The 21,200-nt window shown below is 36.5% G+C and overlaps 1 non-coding gene across 1 annotated transcript; it reads right to left on the minus strand.

Moving 5' to 3' along the window:
- Window positions 1–19,021: 19,021 nt before the first annotated feature.
- Window positions 19,022–19,093, minus strand: Trnap-ugg (transfer RNA proline (anticodon UGG)). The gene has a single exon. It is a non-coding gene; the product is annotated as a tRNA-Pro (tRNA).
- Window positions 19,094–21,200: the final 2,107 nt, after the last annotated feature.

Raw genomic sequence — 21,200 nt, forward strand, 5'->3', positions numbered from 1 at the left:
AACCAGTAACGTTTCGGAATTTTTTTACAGTGTATTCCAAATCCGATGCCCTGTCAAGTAAACTAGCGACGGCCGGAAAAAGAAAAATTGTGTTATTGTATCAAAGTTGCACATACAGTGAAATACCGATTTTACGTTTCTCAAGGGACTGGGTTAAAAAAAAGGTAACATACGGGAAATACATAGCAGCAAAACTATACCTACCTAAGTTTACTCTAAAGTTCCAGAGACACGGTCGGCTTTAGTTCTGAGTATTTCAGGAGGCTTCCAGGAAAAGTTCAGGAAGGAAACTGAATTTTAGCGGAAAATGTTTCTGGCTTTTGTAAGACATGCTACTGGCAGAAATTGGGCACATGATCTGACCATTTTTTTCCCAGAAACGTTTCTGAATCGTTTTTAGTGTTCGTTCAACTCACCGAAAGAGAAGGAATGTAAAAACCTTGCATTTATGAAATGAGCACTTTCAAACCTTAACACTAAAAAAGTTTCATGCCAGATGCCGTCCTAGGTCATTGTTAGGCATAACGAGCCCTATCTTGATAAACTAATTATAATTTCTACCAACTGTTAAAAAGCTACAAGAAGTATTCATTGCTCATTTATAGCACAACGATGATTTCAAAAAGCGATGTCATTAAGTTTAGCAGAGTCCAAATCTCATGCTGATTTATATGAGTATCTTTTTTCATATTTCTTAGTTATTTGCGAAATTTGATCATAACTTCCTATATCATAACTAGATGTAATTTTCTCTATTTTAATAAACTTTTTTAATTGTCTTTCAAAAATCTGATGAAGTTATAATAACTCAAGATCTATTCATGAGATATTTATATATGTCTCTCGAAGAAAATATATTCATATGTTTCACTAATTTCACCAATAATATTTTCCCAATGAAATAGTAAGTTTTTGGGAGGAGGAAAATTCTCAGTTTGCCAAATAAAATTCCAAATTTTGCTGAATGATGTAATACAAGTGTGGGCATGTACATGGTGTCCAGCAAAGGACTCCCTGGTTTAAAAATTAAATATCTCCGAAACAAAGGACGATACTGAAATAAAACAGACGGTGTGTTTATTGTGAAACCCATAAAAATCACGAGCAGGAATTTGGAAATTAGTTTTAAAAAATGCCAACAGGTGGTGCTGCCGCTGTAATTGCAACCGAAGTCTATATAAATAGTGCTGAGAAGAGGTTAGTTGTTTCAACAGTAGTTTAGCCCCTCAGATATGCTTACATATACGCTAGAAACTAACGTCCAACCTCTTCGCAGAGCTTTTTATGGAGACTTCTATTTCAGTAACAGCGTGCAGCGCCACCTATTGGCGCTCTCATAAACTAGTTTCCAATTTTCCCGTATATGATTTTTACGGGTTTCACAATAAGCATACCGTTTGTTTTATTCCAATATCGTCATTTGTTTTCGAGATATTTAATTTATAAACCAGGGAGTCCTTTGCTCTACACCCTGTATGAACATGTATGAAAAAAAACATAGCTTGATTACAAACGAAAGGATGGAACGAAAAGGAAGAACAGAAGAATGTATTACATATACTTCCAAATTTGCCAAATTGTAAGACAAAACTTGTTGAATAAGGCAAGTTTGAGGGGAGGGAGGTCATAGTGATCTTTCATCACATCCCGTCGGGGAGGCCAAGATAACTTACTGAACCAAGTACCACGGAATCCTAGAATTCCGTGAAATCAAGGTTGATGTCGTCTTCTCAAAAATTATTTGCTTATATCCCAGTTTTTTTTTTCCATTTCTTACTATTTATAGAGTTGTACAAAGATTGCCAATTGTCAGTTCATGGTTTTATATAAAGCTCGTGCGAGTTCCTCTCTGACGGTAAGAGAAGGACGTTGGTATAATAATTATGCAATTTAGTAAGAGAAGCAGTAAGCACGTATACAGGCGTAGCAAATATCTATAATATTTGGGCTGCTTAGAATGACAGTGGTGTAAGTTAAAAATTTTTTAAACATTCGGTTATGTACGGAAATGTATACCATTTTAGTTCTTCTATTTAATGTGACAGCGATGTAAGTCAGTAGTTCAATATTTTACCATTATGAGCAGCACCAATTATGTTAATTAACCAAAACAGCTGTAACATTGAAAATGTCAGTGGTGTAAGTCAGAAAGCAGACTGACAGCTTTGTTTACTTTTATCAAGGCTTCTCTTGATAACCAGGGACTGATTTACGGCGGGGCATTCGGGGCCCGGGCCCGGGGCACCAAAGGAAAGGGGGCACCAAGTTTCCGTCATCATTTATTTATTTTTTTTTTTGAGCAAAAAGACAGAGTGCAAAAAGACAGAAAAAAACTCCAAAACAGTTTTATGATGGACAATGTGAAGAAGTCATATTAGACTCTAAGCAAAGTTTCAAGGTTTCCTGTGTTTATGTAATCTGTGTTAATTTGATCACAAAACTAAAATTCAGGATGTCAGCCTATGATGGCATATTAAAGAAATTTTCTTGCTTGTTTGAATGCGACAAGCGAAATATTCGAGAAAGTACAAAAGATCTTTAAAAATCTTACTCCTGTGATTTGGAGGAATCTTTTCCTGACGAATTTATTCCTTTTAGTTCAATCATCGGAAAAGAAAATTAAATGACCGAAAAGTTAAAAAAAATCAATAAACTTGGTAAATGGATACTTTTGCCGACGTAGATACAGCCCTGAAATTGTTTTTGACTTTGCCAATCTCCAATTGTAGTGGAGAACGATCATCTTCGCTATGGAAGAGAACTAAGTGTCCTTTGCGTACTCTCATTTCTGATAGTAAATTACCTTCATTAGCTCTATAATCAACAGAAGGAAGTTTGACCGCAAAACTTGGTTATAAGGACATTATAGATGAATTTACTACAAGAAAACAAAGGAATGCAGAAAGCACATTATGATTTACCTTAACCATTTGTATCATAGTTTCTAGATGGGTTTAAATTTTGGAGAAGAGATTAATTGGTGAACCAATTTTTAACTGGAGATTGTGTGGTGTCATTCCTGGTACGTTAGATAATTTAAAATTCAGTTGGAAACTTTACGGATTCGTTCTCATCCACAATTCTATCGATTGATTTAAATCACTTCAAATGACCGGGCAACAACTGTTGTATCTAAAAGTTAATTGCGTGTGCATTAACATTTTTTTGCTACCAAAACAGCACGATTACAGAGGCAATTATAATAAAGAAAATTAAGTTTACCTGGGAATACACTCAATATTAGTTCATTTTTCGTCTCAACGGCAGTGTAGAAATTGTCTGGCTATTTGTTGTACTGTATATTTTGATACAGTTCAATTTCACCGTTTCCAATTCCCAGCAATTGCTTAGATAATACTTGCGCGGATAGATCATGTTGCGTTTATACTCGCATGTTCATGGTCAATCGCATTGTCTCGACATTACGCTATAAAAACGATTGTTTTAAACATGAATTGATTTCATCGGAATAACGTAATGTCTGCCAGAAGTCCCCAGACAGTATTCAGATAATTTCGCCTAAACGTTTATCGTTGCCGTTCAAATCTTGCATGATCATATGATGTGCTTCGAATGAATGCTTTTACTCATGAGCCATAGTACACTTATCCCAAATTATAATTGCTCTCTTTTGCAACACTACAGCCATTCCGTGTTTTTTTCTTTAATGTTACATTGCGTTTTATTTGTTATGAATATCTAATAGGCAACTTTAAAGCTGAATGTGCTGCTCGTCTATCATCTAAAGAAAAGTAGCAACAATGCCTGACTATGCAATAGCCACTGCAATTTTCTGTTGTGAACGTATCTTTGCAAGAATTAATGATATTAAAAATCTCTTGGGGGGAAAAAACAAAAATTAATGTTTCGAAATAATAAGTCTTCTTGGTTACAGCCAGATATGATTTTGGCACCTTCAGAGAAGCATAACGTAGGTTTAATATAATAGCTTGGAATCCTCCTGCTTATCAAAGAAAGCTCTGAAAGCATTATTGCAATCATTGCCAAAGCTAAGACAGACTCTCAAGCAAGTAGTTCGAACGTAACTCGTCTGCAATTCTTGCAAAGTTTCGTGACCCAGGTATCTTTCCGCTCTCATTGGGATTAGGGGTGCGACATCGATGTCGATGTTTTGAAAACATCGATGTTTTTGTTAAAACATCGATGTTTTCAACATTGATGTTTTACTTTTGATGTTTTTTGGACCACCAATGTTTTGGTTTCGATGTTTTTTCGATGTTAATGCTTTTGCATTTTAATTGAAAATTATCATAAAATGTGCTTTAATTTTCACGCTAGGTAATGAATTTTATACTTAATTACCTATACTCCACTTATGGCGTTGCCAAGAAAAAGATCATTTTTAGCAAACATTTTATAAGATCAGTTTTGAACCGGCTGTCTGGTGTCAGAACTTGCAGTCTATTTCAACGCTCCAGTTCCTAAAATAAAGGAAAATCTTATACGTTATACGGTGAAAAATCAAAACTGGTAAAAGTTGCTTTAAAGTATTTGATAGTGATGGCAACTTCTGTTCCATCGGAAAGAGAAGTTTCTCTGACTGGTGGGATAGTCTGCGAAAAGAGAAATGCGCTTCTGGGAGCAAAGTAAACAAACTTCTTTTTCCTAAATTGTCAACACCAATATTCGGGGTTACTTATCGACTTCCCCCAACAAGTCGTCCCCTATCAATATGTGTTACAATATGTGTATAACTATTAACTAACAGTACAACAAATATTTCTTGCTATTAAAAATAGTTGTTAGAATTAATTTTGTATTTTAAAATAATTAGCATAGCTTTTTCTCATCATTCAACTGGCGGTAAGTGCTATGATATATTTTTTCTTGGATTCTTTTTTGATGTAAATTTACTTTTAGTTTCATTCAGTTTGAAAATATTTCATTATTACTATAACTAGTTTGCATTAATCGGTGCTTGTCTTATTATCAATTTTTGTCCTACTATAATACCAAGATGCTGCGAAATTATTCTTATTAAGTTATATTCATGATTTGAGATTCAGTATTTTCAACATATTCGTCGGAAACGTATATTCAGAAATGTATGTTATACGAGGATAAAAAATCGATGTTTTGAAACTTCCCACCTACAATTGTGATGTGAATTACTTTCGACGGACCGGCTACGAACTAAAACCGATTGACCTATTAAATACGTTTAGTTAATCTTGATACTGGTGGAAAAAAATATTTTTCACAACGGTGTGAAATCTGCAATTTGTAGCAATTCAGAAAACTGTTAGACAGATATAGTTAATTTTCTAAGGAAAAGAATAATAACCTGTAAAATCCCGAAACGTTATGTGGAAATAATAAGCAACGTTTCTGAGGGTTTTTTTTATCATAGGGTTTTTATCAGTAAGTCAAACTGTGTTAGGGTTATAGCGATAATTAACTATACAACGCCATCTATTAAGAATTTTTAGAACTAAACAATTAATTCACACTATTATTGTATAATTAATATGTAATTTGCAATAAAAAAATTACAAAATCTATCCTATCTCTTAAGTTGGACCAAATGACACATAGGTATGAAATTTAATAGAAATCGGTAGAGTAGTTTCGGAGTTTACCCCGAACAAACATCGTGACACGAGATTCTTATATATGTAGAAGTATTTTTATTTGCTCATTACGCCTTACCGAGTGAACCCATTTAGATGATTATTTTTTGAATGTATAGGGATGCTCTATCTTAGGTGTGATACCTTTGATTAACCCTATTTGTTCTCAATGAAAAAAATGTTCCGAGAAAAACAAGAACATTTAATTATTTCCCTATTAAATGATTAAGTACACTAAAAATTTAGCAGTGAATTACCGCCCATGCAGTTTACCAGACAGCCCCATTATCACATCCAGAGACTACAGTTTGTGCCAGAGACTTCATTGAAAGCAATTCAAAAGTCGAACCGCAATATGCTGCGGACACTTGCTGGTGAGATACAGAGTGTTCCAAAAAATGACTGATACATTTGAAAAATCAATAAAAACTAAACGGGAAGCGATAGAAATATGCCGTTTGTTGCGTTATGATTGGAACAACAGTAAATCTTCATACGGACGAATTTTCAAACTTAGTTACTATGTTCCTCAACAGATGGCGCTACAGGTAGTTTAAAAGGTATAAAAGGAAACGCTGTTTGTAAAATCGCCAAAATGTCTGGAAAATTTAAAAAATCAATAAAGACTAAACGGACAGCGACAGAAAGACACTGTTTATTTGCTTGAAAAAATAATAAAACTAATATACTTAAAAAAATAGTAAATTTTCATACACGTCTCTTCTAAATACCTGTAGCGCCATCTGTTGAGGAACATTGTAACTGATTTTGAACTTTAGTCCGTATGAAAATTTACTGTGTCCCAAGCATCACGCAAAAAAATTTCTGTCGCCGCTGCCGGTTCAGTTTTTATTAATTTTTTAAATGAATCAGTCATTTTTGGAACACCGTGTAAGTTAATTCACCATCATTGCTCTCTAGTTGTGGTTATGTTATCTCACTTAATAGATCACAGGGCCAAAGTAAGGAGACGTAAGATTTTTACCAGGAGTAAATTGCACTGCGGTGAAGTACAAATCAGTTGGGTAAACAATTAATATTTAAATAGTTTTAGACGCGCATTGGTAGTGTGGTTTTTTTTTTTTTTTATGTAGTGCATTTATATGAAATTTTGTGATGGTAACATCATCAATTTCTAAATCTAAAACATATTTACACGAAAAAAAATTTTAAAAATATTTTTAAAAAATTAAATTTGACATCAAAACTACAGTTGAAAATTGCTCTAAAAATGTAAATTGTATTCTTTGAACACCATCGATACTATTTTAAAACATCTTAAAGAAGTCGGTGAAAAACGATAGGTAAAATGATGACTAACCCAAATTCAGTTATAAATAGAAATTTTAATGGACCCAGATTCTTCAATGGCATTCACATATACATTGATAACAACATATTTGTATAACAGTATAAATGTTTCGTTCTTATTTTTGAGTGGTTATTCTGAAAATATAAACAAAATATGGTTACTTATCATTTTATATATCGTTTTTCGCCGACTTCAAAAACTATGTTCAAAAGAAGTATCAATAGTGCACCACATTTAACTTTTTAGAGTAATTTCCAGCCGCAGTTTTGGAGTCGGATCTATTTTATTTATTAACTAGCGGTACCCGCACGGCTTTGCCCGTAGTAGAAAATTAAAAGGTCATTTGGTTCACCTGTATATTTACAAATAATGGGAGATGAATTTCTCGCCAATTTGCTATGATCATTTGCTCGCCCATGTTACGGTTCCACGTTATGACAATTTGGTAATTTACTCGTCCACGTTATGATAATTTGCTTCGTAAAATGTTCTTAAAATTGAAATAGAAAAAGAACAAAATCGAATTTTCCAAAAATCGCTTTTAGATTCGAGACAACTAGGGAAAGTCATTTAAATTTTTTTTTCGAAATGTTAAGGAGCAGAGAAATAAGAAGGTGCTAAATGGTCTCAAACTAACACGTGTGTAATTTTATTCCATTATGATGCCTCCGGATTAAGTTTGAAGTTTAGATTTCCTAACCCAAATAGGATACGTTCCACGTAAGATTGCAGTAATAATAAATTTTACTTCGTTTACAAAAAAAAGGTGATCAAACTTTCAATTTGCACCTGGTTTAAATTCACACTTGCCAGTTTAGAATTAGAAATGGCTGAAATTTGTGAATTTGGTCAAACGCTTCCTGCCTACTGTGCGACATAAATTAGTAAAAGATGCTAAAAGTCTACCTCTTGAAATGTAGCAGTCTTTTGAAATACTATTCAAAAATACCAAAGAAAGGAATTTACCAAGTTAGATTTTACCAAGTTAGTAAATTCCCATTTGACACTTCACCTTGCCCCCCCCAAATGCATAAATATTAACAATTACATCCCCCCCCTTCCAAAAAAAAAAAAAAAAATCTTGCGAAAGAGAGAGAGAGAGAGAACAGCTTCAGCCTCTAGAAGAAAGTGAAAACAGCTTTAGTATCATACTTCATTGCATCTATTCTATCGGACACGAACAGCGGGGCAGAATTTAAGAGACCTTTACAAGCTTCAAACTTCAAACGATTATATCAATACGTTTATCACTGAAAGCAATACGGTGGACTTTAATATGCTTTCACGGACATGTGATAGATACGAAGTATCCGACAGGGCTGGAGTAACAATTGCTTCAGCAGTACTTTACCCCACCACTTACCCCACCATTGTTAAGAAAAACATGCTTCGCCTCAAACGCAAAATTGTATGCACGAAAATCTGCTCTTTCAAGAGATAAAGCCAGGCAAAATGTCTCATGTTCGATGGCTAACTCGTGATAATCGACTTCCACGTTTTTATGTTTCAGTGGAATCTGAGGTTTGGTTAGCCAACGGGACGGGCGTACTTTTGGGCCGTTTGCATCCTGCGGGTGTTTGGTTACCGACCCCTGACCTAGTGTTCATTGGTAAAACAAACTTTTGAAACACAAGAAAAACAGATTATTTTTTAACGGAAAAAAAATAGATGAGGACATAGTCATTCCTTTGCTCTAACTCACCTGGTCAAACAACTTGTGTGTTTTGAGCTCGCTGTTTAAACATTGGAATTGGATTACAGCTTCAGTAAATCTCTTTTCACTCCCGCCAAAGCACTGGAAGCAAAAACATAAGAGCTATTTTAGTGCCATTTTTTAAGCAATTGCGCTGGATTTATTGCAGGAGAAGTACTTGCTTTTTCACCATTTATTTTGAATATGCTGCATTATGAGTGTTTGCACACATTAACAATAAATATGGTTTTAAAAAGCACATAAACAATTACAGAACAGATATTTAAGCGTAATAAAACCTTCCAGCGATTTAGATACGTGGAAGTTTATTGTAGAATGAGATTTAAGCAGAACTAATAATGAGAGGCATTTAACTCGATTTTTATTTAATTATTTATTTATTAACTGAAATAAACATAGCTGTTAAAATCTGCAGCTGAAATGCACTAGTGTCCAAAAGTTAAAAATAATTGCTCTGTAACTTTTGTCACATAATAGGCATGCTCCAGCTGTCGTTTTACAAGAAAAAGTAAAGCACCCATGCATTTAGGGGATCAGAAACAAATTCAGAAACCAATAAAAGTTTTTTGAGCATCTTTCATAGTAAATTGCTGGGAATACGCTGTAAACTTCAGAAATACGTTTAGGCGCAATGCTGCTGCACTACATGCACGCGAAGCAAGACACTAACTGATGCACAAAATATCACTTATTTATCCCACAAAGACGATCATACATAACATTTTAGATTTTTGGGAAGGTTTAAAGTGACCAAAGGTTGTGCGACCAAAACTCAAGGGGATATTCCAGTTCAAAGTTTTATTGGGTCATACAGTAGAAGAGATTAGAACGTATCGCCCTTTCAGAAGAATGACAGGTCGTCTAAGTAAGAAAAACAAGGTATTTATATTTTTCTTTGCTGTTAAAATTAAATGTAATTTCAAACTTTTTGTGTTGGAATTATTTTTCAATGGAAGGAGACCTAGGGTCAGTATAAAAAGTTAAATTTTGTATTTTTTGACTTATTTTTATTTTCACATCAAACTTTCAATATCTTAACTCTGCATTCAATTTTGAACATTTCTGCAATTGGAAGTATACATTTAGGACTAACGGTTGCAAAAATAAAGGTCTTGCAGGACGGATGGAACACCCTGTACATAAAAATTGATAATTTTCCCACAAATCTTTTCGAGTTTTTACTTTAGAACCCGTACATCGTTTCTCCTGGGTTTGCAAAATATTTTTACAGTGAGGTAGCACTAAAATTAATATTTTTAATTACTTCCTATCAACTAAAGATTTTACAGCGAATAAGAATGAAATAGTGCTTTGGAAATTTTACCTTAATCGTTCACTTTTCTCAATGTATCTTAATCGTGTGCATTTTTTTTTTCTTTTTTTCGATAGTCTTGGACATATAAATTGTGTATGTAAAATACGTCTGTAAAATAAACTGCTTTTGTGACTCATGTTTGGCAAATTGATTGTAAAATTCTTCGATTAATTGTGGTCCTCTTTCAGTTGTATCCTTTACAACTTTGAGCATTTTAATGATATCTCTCCCTTTAAATACCTTCCTTCATTTTGCATTGAATAAGGATCAAATAGGAAAACATCTTTTGGTGTTTGTAACTTATCAAACAGTTTTATTGACTAGTAATTGATTCTATAAAGAAGAAGATCTTTACTAAGAAAGTAATCTAAATCATCTATTGTTACCTGAATTTCTTTATACAGTCATCAGACACGTCTTCCTTATCAGCAAGCAGTTTTCGGAGTAGTCTTTTCCTATCTTCGAAGTTAATTCCTTTATCCAATACGGACAAAGCTATACTAGTTTTCTTCCCCTAAATACCATAAGTGATTTATGTATTTTTCAATCACTGCTTCTTCTGCATGTTTGTCATCATTTTGTACGTGGCTAGTTTTTTAGACACATTATATTATTTAAAGAAGCCTAGATTCGGTTTCTGCGAAAAACCATATCTTCATACAGCATGTAACTGTAAAACAGCGCTGTAAAACAGCATTTACGGACTTTCTCTTCATGTGAAGTCAATTTAAATTGTTTCCTAAATATATAAATTTTCAAACAATAAATTCCTTTTGCCACCCATCTGGCTCAGGGATAAGTTTCAGGTTGCCGAAGACACATCCCTGTAGGAGGGACATCACAAGGAAATAGTATTACAAGTTATGAGAATTGTCTGCAATCTTTTTCCATTCCCCTTTTTACGAACAATAATATATCATCAACTTTGTCTTTTGGAATTTAACAACTATGTGTACTTGATTGAAATGTTATAAGTTCTGAATGATGGAGATCTTTTCACAAAATTTTGAAGCGCTTAAATAACGGAATCTCGGGTCTAGAACTAAGAAAGGCAAGAACTTCTTTAAAGACACACTCTGCAGTACGATTTCAAATGCATAACGATGACAATCCAAATGTAATTTATCACCGTTCAGTTTTTGCTCCAAAAAATTGCGTGCACTATTTAAACGGCCGGTATTGCAAGCAGGCATTATTATCAAACACTAAAGCTTGAGCAGTTAGCAATAAAGAGCAATTGTCTAAGATATCTTATACAACTGAAGAAATATCTCAGGAATTCCGAGTACCTGTGCAACATTGGGACCTAAAGCTGTCACGGCAATACTATCGGCGTTTTTTTTTTTTTTTTTTTTGTTTCCAGTTACATCTGAATGTGGTTTTGCATCAGAGTGAATAGCTTGTTACAAATTTTGAAAATATTTTTATGATTATTTGTTGTAATCTGGCTAATTTTAGCGTTGTTCTATTAATTTTCATCTAAAATTATCGTAGTAACTTAAACTGTAAATAGTTTCTTCTACTGAATAAACAACTCCTTCACATTCGAATGACGTATATATTATTACAGGAAAAGATCAATTCACTCAAGAATGAACTCGACGAATACAAAAGAAATGACCCCTCTCTGACTGACAAAGACTTCTGGAGTCCGATAACGATAACGAATGTCTCTAATAAGATGGAAATCCTCGACAAAATAAGAGAGGAAACCCAGACGGACGCACAAGGAAAACTAGGCAAAAATGATGACCTGATAATCTGCCCGAGAAGAAAGGAAGTATGGGACAAAGTAAAAGACCATATTCAAGAAAAAGGGTACCAGTTCTACACTTCCCTCCTCCCAGGCGAAGAAGAACCTCTGAAGCTCGTAATCAAGAACCTCCCGATCGACTACGGAACAGAAAAAGTCAAGGAGAAACTAGAAGAATACGAGTTCACTGTACACTCCGTCAAGCAGTTTACGAGGAAACCGGATAACCAGCCCATCCCCATCTTCCTCGCAAGCTTGAAAAAAGGTAAGAGATCCCACCTGATAATCAACAAGATAGTCGCTTTTGGACACCTGATTGTTCGGACAGAACCACTAAGGAAAAGATCAGGACCCGTGCAATGCTACAAATGTCAGGAATATGGCCACATGAGCACCCACTGCTTCCGAAAGGAGAGATGCGTAATCTACGCAAAGGAACATAGAGCCCGCGACTGCCCGGTAAAGCAGCAAGGGCAGATGACCTGCGCCCTCTGCAACGGCCCCCACGTAGCCAGTAGCCGTTACTGCCCTCGCCGGCCAGACGGAAGACGACCGCCACCCTGCCAGAGACACCCCCAAAGGGCCCAAGACCAGCCCAGGGAACGAAGGCAAAACCCTCACCGGAACCAACCACCTAGGACACAGGACCAGCCCCCCAAGACACGGGACGAACCCTCCAGGACGCAGGATCAGCCCCCCAGGACACGGAACCTGCCCTCCCAGCAGCAGACGACGACCAGGGATAACTTCAGCCCAGGAATCCTGATGCTTCTCCTCGCCTCCTTGCCGCCAGTACAACCACCTTCTGATGAATTTCCTACAGGGTGAGATGACATCCCCCCTCCCTACAACTGGCACCCTTTTTGGGTGTACATTGATGGAACTTGGAACTTTGATGTCTACTTGCCGATGTTATTGTGCCAGTGAGATCGAGGTGAAAGATCTGCATGGTCTAACGGCTCCCACATAAATTTTGGCTACGATGATGATGATGATGGGACATCCCAGCTCCAGACGTGGACATCACCGCGCGCCTACGGAACGACCTCCGGGCGTTCGAGGCCGCACTTTCGTGAGCTCACTCACACCCTTTCTTCCCCCCTTCTCTTAGTCCCCCCTTCTATCTTCCTGGGTGCCACCCTGTGCACCCCTCTCTTTTTTCAGCTCCGCTCTGCGGAGACGCCGATGTTCACCCTGCAACCACAACGCTGTCCAATGAACCACCTGGAATGATCTTCGGGTAAAAGGGCTTTTGCTCTGCACGTCCGCTTCAAATTACGTGCTGCTGCTCTCGAGATCAGCCACTTCCAGCCTGGAATTGACTGAGCTGGCGATGTTTTTCTGCCTTAGCCCTGGTTATAGGGCGGCAACTTACTGAATATACCACGCCTTGTATTCAATCTTCGAGGTGGATCGAACCATTGCTTCGGTCACTCGTCTGGTCTGGTCAGTGCTTTTTCTACAGGGTGTCCAGTAAAGGACTCCCTGGTTTCAAAATTAAATATCTCGAAAACAAAGGACGATAGTGGAGTAAAATAAACGTTTTTTGCGAAACCCATAAAATCATACATCTCGAGATTTTTAAATTAGTCAGGAACTTTTAAATTAGTTTTAAAAATTGCCAACAGGTGGCGCTTCACACTGTAATTGCAATAGAAGTCTCCATAAATAGTGCTGCGAAAAGGTTCGTTGTTTCAGCAGTAGTTTAGCCTCTCAGATATACTTACATATACACTAGAAATTATCGTCCAACCTCTTCGCAGCACTATTTGCGGACTCTTATATTGCAATAACAGCGTGCAGAGTCACCTGTTGGCAATTTTTTAAACTAATTTCCAAATTCCTGTATATGATTTTTATGGATTTCACAATAAACATACCGTTTATTTTATTCCAATATCGTCTTTGTTTTCGAGATATTTAATTTTGAAACAAGGGAGTCCTTTGCTGGACACCCTGTATATTAGCTACTAGTTTGTTTATCACTCTTGATTTCCTTATGAGGTTTTCCACCTTCGACTCACTCACTTTGATATACCGGGCTGATGATGCTAATAAGCACGAAACTGCAGTCCTCGGCTCGAATGACTGAACTGGCGGTGTGTTTCGTGTATTTCTGCCTTAACCCTGGCTATAGCGCCGGTAACTTACTGAATATACCATGCCTTGCCTTCAATCTCCGAGTTGGACCGAACCATTGCTTCGGTCACTCGTCTGGTCAGTGCTAATACTATGTTAGCAACCAGTTTGTATAGCCCTCTTGGTTTCCTTAAGAGGTTTTCCACCTCCAGTTCAGTCACTTTCCTATGCCAGGCTGATGAATGCTAATAAGCACGAAACTGCAGTCCTCGGCTGGAATGACTAAGCTGACGGTGTGTTTCATGTATTTCTGCCTTAACCCTGGTTATAGGCGGCAACGTACTGAATACTAGTGATGTTGCGGATATCCGAGGGAAAATAAAGATCCGTGTCCGCAACTTTTTTGACGGATCTTTTCTATTCCAATAAATATCTGAAAAAAAAAAAGACTCTTAAATTTCGTTTAAATTAGGGTTTATTCCCTATTTAAATTATAAGGTATCATTTCAGAAGCCAATTTGTAACCCCCGTTCCAAAAGGAAACGGGTAATAAGTTTTAAAAGTGTATCTGTATCTATTTGTGGCATCGTAGCTCCTAAACAGATGAACCGATTTTGATAGTTCTTTTTCCCTTCAAAAGGTGACTTGATCGAAAGTGTTCTTAGCTTGGTCTCGTTTTCGCAGAACTTGTATTTCCAGAAATATTAATAAAAACCGACTTAACGTATTTCAGAATTATGGAAGTAAAAACTTACCTGTACGTTACAAATATTGGTCCCAAATTCAAAGAACTAAGTTTTTTGCGTTTGATATTTCTTTGGAACTTTCAAGTTATATACAGTAAAAGCTATATCGTATTAAGGAGATTTTAAATGCAATTCAAAGCCTTTATACTCGTGATCGGTAGCTATTTCATAGTCGGATAAGGAGAAAAGCTCAATGATTTAGAATTTCTATCCGCTGTCAGTTCATATTTGTTAACAATGTGTGTTCTGACCCGCGAAATCCATCTCAATATCAGGTCGGCATGGGTTTTTTTTTTTTTTTTTTTTTGAGCAATCACGATTCTTTATTGCTTTCATTTGACTGTTTTTGGCGTGCTATCATTTTATTTTCCCAACCGCCACCCTCCGCACCATCACCGTCGACCGGCTCCTCACGATGCTGCTCCTATAGCGAAAGCCGTCTCCAGGTTGCATACATGTCCTACACACACGCGCATACATACACAACTACACACACACACACAAACACATACACACACATGCACATACACACATACACCTCCACACATACACAAACACATACACACACGCATACATACAGACACCTACACATACACACACACACACACACACAAAAACATACACACAACTGCCCACACATTCATGCCTGCACACAGACACAAACACACATGCCTACACACACATACACATACCCCCTACACACAAACACACATACCCCCCCCCACACAAACACACACGCCTACATACACACACTCGTGAATGCGAAAAACATAATTTGAATTTTAACATCTTGAATCCAAATTAATTTTTTTTTTAGTTCAATATTAGTTTCTGTTATTGATTTGGGGTTTCTGTTGTTCTTCATTTTTTTTTTTCGGCATTCTTCAAAAAAAGTAAGACTAAATTCTCTATTTACTGTTTGTAAAGGTGTTCCTGGCTCTGTTATTCTGTCGGTCGGGGTAAGTTGGGTGGAATGGGTCAGCGCTGCATTTATGCTGAAATAAAATGTGAAAAATATTTCTAGCCTGTCCAGTAGCAGCTTTGCACTCTTGCTCCTGTATCCTACATCTAACGAGCAAGCTAGAAATAATTTATCGCATTCAATTTAAGCATCAATGCAGCGTTGACCCGTTCCTTCCAACTCTCTCTCAATTTTAACGGAGATTTCTTTAAAGAGTAAATCATAGTCTAGATTGTATTTTCGCCACAGATGACATTTTGTGAAGAAGCAGTGTTATTATTCTGACGGAAATACCTTCCCCAACAAATTAAACACTTGGATAGTTGAACTGGGTTTAAAAAAAAAGAGATCCGTATCCGTATCCGCGGATCTTGACACTAATGATCCGTATCCGGATCCGGATCCGCGGATCTACCTTTTTTGACGATCCGGCACATCACTACTGAATATACCATGCCTTGTCTTCAATCTTCGAGTTGAACCGAATCGTTGCTTCGGTCACTCCTCTGGTCAGTGCCTATTCTATATTATTTACTAGTTTGTTTGGCACTATTGGTTTCCTTAATAGGTTTTCCACCTCCAGTTCAATCACTTTCCTACTCTGGGATGATGAATGCTAATAGGCACGAAACTGCAGTCCTCGGCTGGAATGACTGAGCTGGCGGTGTGTTTCATGTATTTTTGCCTTAGCCCTGATTATAGGGCGGTAACTTACTGAATATACCATGCCTTGCCATCAATCTTCGAGTTGAACCGAACCATTGCTTCGGTCACTCGTCTGGTCAGTGCCTATTCTATATTATTTACTAGTTTGTTTGGCACTATTGGCTTCCTTAATAGGTTTTCCACCTCCAGTTCAATTACTTTCCTACTCCGGGATGATGAATGCTAATAGGCATGAAATTGCAGTCCTTGGCTGGAATGAATGACTGAGTGAGTGTGTATATCATGTATGCAGAAAGGTAATGAATTTTGTCGAAACTTCTCTAGATTTATAAATAGCCGGGCGTCATGTGAATGAAGTTGGAGGGTTGGTTAGCTTTTTAACGGTCAGCTAGTTATGCTGGAGAGTTTTTAGCTGTGTTATTGTGAAGGTCTTTTTGCTGTGTTTTTTGCGTATTTTGATGTAAATACGTGTGCTACCGTTGAGTTTTCGGTGTTAATTGATATTTGCCTAATTGCTATGGTTAATTTAGCAGTTGTTTACTACACTTATAGTACATAGCTGTAAATAAATCTCCTGTGTTTTTCTCAAGAACTGTGTAGTCATTAAAGAATTTCTTGAAGTGGCCGGACTCGTAACAGACTAAAAAATTTTAATTTAAATTAATGACATTTGATTTTACCTCTTGAAGATTTTCTCTTGCTCTCTTAAGGGATGTACGATTGATCACAAGGTCATTTGAATTTAAATTTACTGCATCATAGGCTGTTAATAAATGAACCTCATCTTTGTCCCTAACATGGCATTTGTCTAACAGTGATGAAAGGCGAGCAGGTATCAATAGTTGTCAAGCTTTTTTTGCTTCGTTGTGGTAAACCAGATATAGAAAAAATGTTCAACAGGTTGGGATAGATACCCATTTCGGTTTCTAAATCTTATGAATTGCAAGAAGAATTTGATGTTAATTAGGGATGCACCGATAAGCAAATTGGCCTATTACTGACTACCGGTTAATCAGCTGTTGAAAATCGGCCGAGTAATCGGTTCTGGTCGATTAATGATCATAATGATTATTTTTTATCCTACCAATTCCTCCGTCACTTTCTTTTTTGACTTTGGAAATAGAAAACAGTTTATTTCTGAGAGACGATTTTTTTTCTCCTCTTTCCTAATTTTCCAAAAATAATTTCAAAAATTCATGCAATTTCATTCAGCCAATTTCGATATTAATGTTAATAAAATCACATGATGTTAATAAAACATGAAAATCTAAAAGTATTAGTGGGAAACCTGTGGTCAGCAGGCAAATTTAGGAGCATTTTTTAATTTAAATTTATTTTTAAATTTTTAGTAATCCAAGTTCTTATTCATCAGAAAAATATATAAGGTTATCTGAAAGTACTCTTCTAAAGGGGAAAAGTATCGACTCATGAATCACTATACAACATTGTACATATATTTGCATATTTATTCAAAATAAAAAGTTAAATTAAAAAAAATAATTTTGTTTCAACCATCAGTTTGTAAAAAAAAAAATATTGTGTACATTTTTTAAAATCATTTTTACATCAAATGATGTTTAAAAGAATGATTTCCTTTTTAATGAATCAAAAATTGATCAGTTAAATAGTAAGTTGTAAAATGTATGATGCAATCATATATATATAGTTACGAGGAACAAAACAATTGAAGAAAAAAATCAAGTTGTGTCACCAAAAGCTGGGGTGAGGGCTACCTCGCACACTTTAGAAAATGATTCTGAATTTCTTTAAGAAATCAAACAAAAGCATTTGGAAGCTTTTTCTTTTTCGTTGGAGAGAGTTAAGGGGAGGTTCTATTTGTTTATTTCTGTCACATTTCAGTCCTTGAAAAGATTGAGAAGAAACAACATTAGTTACATAAATATAAAAAGTAGCTGCAAGGCAGGTGGCATGAAAATTGTTGGGAAGGAGGGGGGAGGGGGTGGCTAGAGGAGATTTTTTTTTCGCATTCCAATTTAAAGGTCCTGAAATTTAATCATTCCTCGCAGTATCATGTGAATGCAATACAATGTGAGAATTATTATTTAATATTTCATTCAGTTTTACGCACTTTCTAAACTATTTGTATTTACTCTGTACACTTTCGTACTGCAGTTCTATTTTATGTTTTCAGCAAATTTCATTCATTTATTGCTGTATTCATCATAGATTCTTGTTGAAGGTAGACTTAAAAATTTTTATGTTGGAAATTATTTGTTCCGCCCATTATTCGGCAAAATTTGGCCCATTATAAATGATTGGCAAAGTGGCCGATTATGGCCGAATAATCGGTGCATCCCTACTTTAAATAGTCAACTGTGTACCGTACGCAAACACAAGAGCAACACGAAGGTAGCAAAAAAAAAAAAAAAAATTAGCATGTACATAATTGTGTTGCAATCGATACATCTGGTAGAATGTTATCAATATCCTATGAAAGTTAAACTTCATGTTCAACAAAGTCAGCGAATTGGCTGACAGTTGGACTCGCCAAAGGGTACTAGTTAAAACCTTTTTCAGATGTATGGTCAAAAAGTAACCCTAGCGTTCTCTCAAGTCCTATTGTGGCTCCATGATTTCAACCTTGACATTAATTGTAAAGCAAAATAGTCGTCAGGGCGGTCGCCTCTCGTATTAAACTGATATAAAAGTTATTTCCCAGTGAATACATCGAGAATGGTTTTTTAACTCACACGGGCAAATTTACCTGAGCGTAAAATCAAAGTGGATTGACTCATGAGCTTTGAGACACATTTCAAAACAATAAAATTTCAGTTAGCTGAGAACGTCGTATATTTATTCAACAACTTATACTGAAAATCCTTACGAATAGGATGCAAAATTAAAGTGAAAAAAAAAGACTCAAGGGCTCGGCCGGGATTTGAACCCGGGACCTCTCACACCCAAAGCGAGAATCATACCACTAGACCACCGGGCCCACATACAGCAACGACACTCATAACAACAACAGAAAATCAAATCAACAGGTGTGAAAGAAATGCAAATGTCTCAACCATTTACTAAGAGTCAGTCGAAAAAAGCCACAACACACATTCCTGCTCTTAGATTGATTAAGTTATCGGAAGCGTAGGTGTCGGGCCCGCATCTGTGTCCCCGGTATACCCCGCAGTGAAAGGGGGGGGGGACACGTCCTTAAGGGACCCAAAGGACCAATAAATTAAAACAAAACGGTGGAAAAAATAGCACTAAAACTGATTAGCGTTGCAAATATACACTACTGGCCTCTGGGGATCAGCTCTACAGATTTTGTTGCAGGGGGCCCAATATTTATAGATCCGAACCTCCTAGGTGTCTCTACATTTCACCGAGTTGTGCAGAATGTGTCTTTTCATAGCCAATGAGAGCAAGCATAACAAAAGCGGAATTCATGGTATATTTTTGACGATTTTCTGCCAAAGTAGGTTAAAAATCGCATTTTGGCAAATTTTGACTACAATTTAGCAGTTTATATCTGCAAAAATAATGGTTTTTTGATATTTTTTCTTTCTGCTTTTGTAGAAAGAAGTTCTTTTGATTGAAAAGGCGAGCGAATGGTACCTCGATAGCTTAAACAATAGTGGTGTTATCCATGTCAAAAAAATTTGGCTCGTTTTAAAAAAGTACAATCCGAAAGGGGTTCTCTTAAAATTACGCATCAGTCTGATATCAGTGCAATGACCCGGCCGGCACTCAGCCCAGACCTCAATCGAAATATCATCCGGAGAATTCTGTCACGTGGTGTCTACCAGAATGTAAGGCAGTATTAATAGCGACATTCTTCGGTATTACTCAGTACAAGAGCTCAAACCAGCGATTGAGGAAGCCTGGGACAGACTCACGCCGGAAACCTACCATGATCATCCACGGATAGATCATTAATGGAAAATCGCATATTCACTCTCATCAGATAAAATGGAAACACCATACATTTCAAACAGATTTTATGCTTTCCAAAACATGAATGCAGTGAAATCTCATTACAACGAATGCCAATTCAACGAATTATCCGTTTCAACTAATTAAATTTTCTGCCCCGATTTTTCAGTGTCTTTTTTAGAAAACTTTCCTACTTTCTTTTTTTGAAGAAAGAAGAGGGAACTTCGATACCTACTAAGCTGCTAGTTACGAGACATACATTGTAAGGAATCACCTGCAAACCTCCTACAAACGCAAGAGCCCCTAACTAGCTCTTTACATCTTAAAAGAGGATCTTTTGCTTATATGTAATTGATATGCAAATGAAACATCTTGTATAGTGACATGTATCTCATCATAGGAGTGCGCTCGGGGGTCACCAGGGGTACCGCGGTACCCCGATTAGCTCAAAGGAAGAAAGATAGAAAAGGTAAAAATATAAATAAAAATGAAGAAAAAGCATAAAAGACTAAAAAACAATAATTTAAGATGCAGTAGCATCATTGGAGGAGGGGAAGGGAGTTGAGTGGTAATTTCCCTCCCCCTGATTCCCTTAAACGACGAGCCTGGATGCAGTGGTACCGTCCCCACACTAGAGGCTCTCTAGTGTGGTGTTGGTGGTACCCCCATTCCTGAAGCTCTGCGCACGCCTCTGTATATCATGTAGAAATTTAACCACGCATATAATGAAATCAGCGCACTTGGCTGATAGTTTAACTGCTCCACTCACCAAATGGTAGACGTTGAAACCGTTTTTAGACCGTGCGCCGTGTACGGTCAAAGAGTAACTATAGCGCGTTTTAGTTCTGCTGTAACTCCTTGATTTCACAATCTGCATATCAATCTCGGGCTTGAACAAACTAGCCACCAAAGCGGCCGTCTCTCGTATTAAACCGATAAAAGTTTTTTTTTTTAGTTAATACAGAAGAAATTGTTTTGGACCTTGCACGAGCGAACTTACGTGATTGAAAAATTAATGTGGATCAATTCATGGGTTTTAAGACGTATTTCAATACTGTAGAATTTCACTGAGGTAAGAACGTCGCAAATTAATTCAACAACTTATATTGAAATTCCTAACGTATATGATACAAAATGGAAGTGAAAAAAATATTTAAAAAAAAAATCAA

This window comes from Uloborus diversus, chromosome 9 (assembly GCF_026930045.1).
Source record: "Uloborus diversus isolate 005 chromosome 9, Udiv.v.3.1, whole genome shotgun sequence".
NCBI classification, from domain to species: domain Eukaryota; kingdom Metazoa; phylum Arthropoda; class Arachnida; order Araneae; family Uloboridae; genus Uloborus; species Uloborus diversus.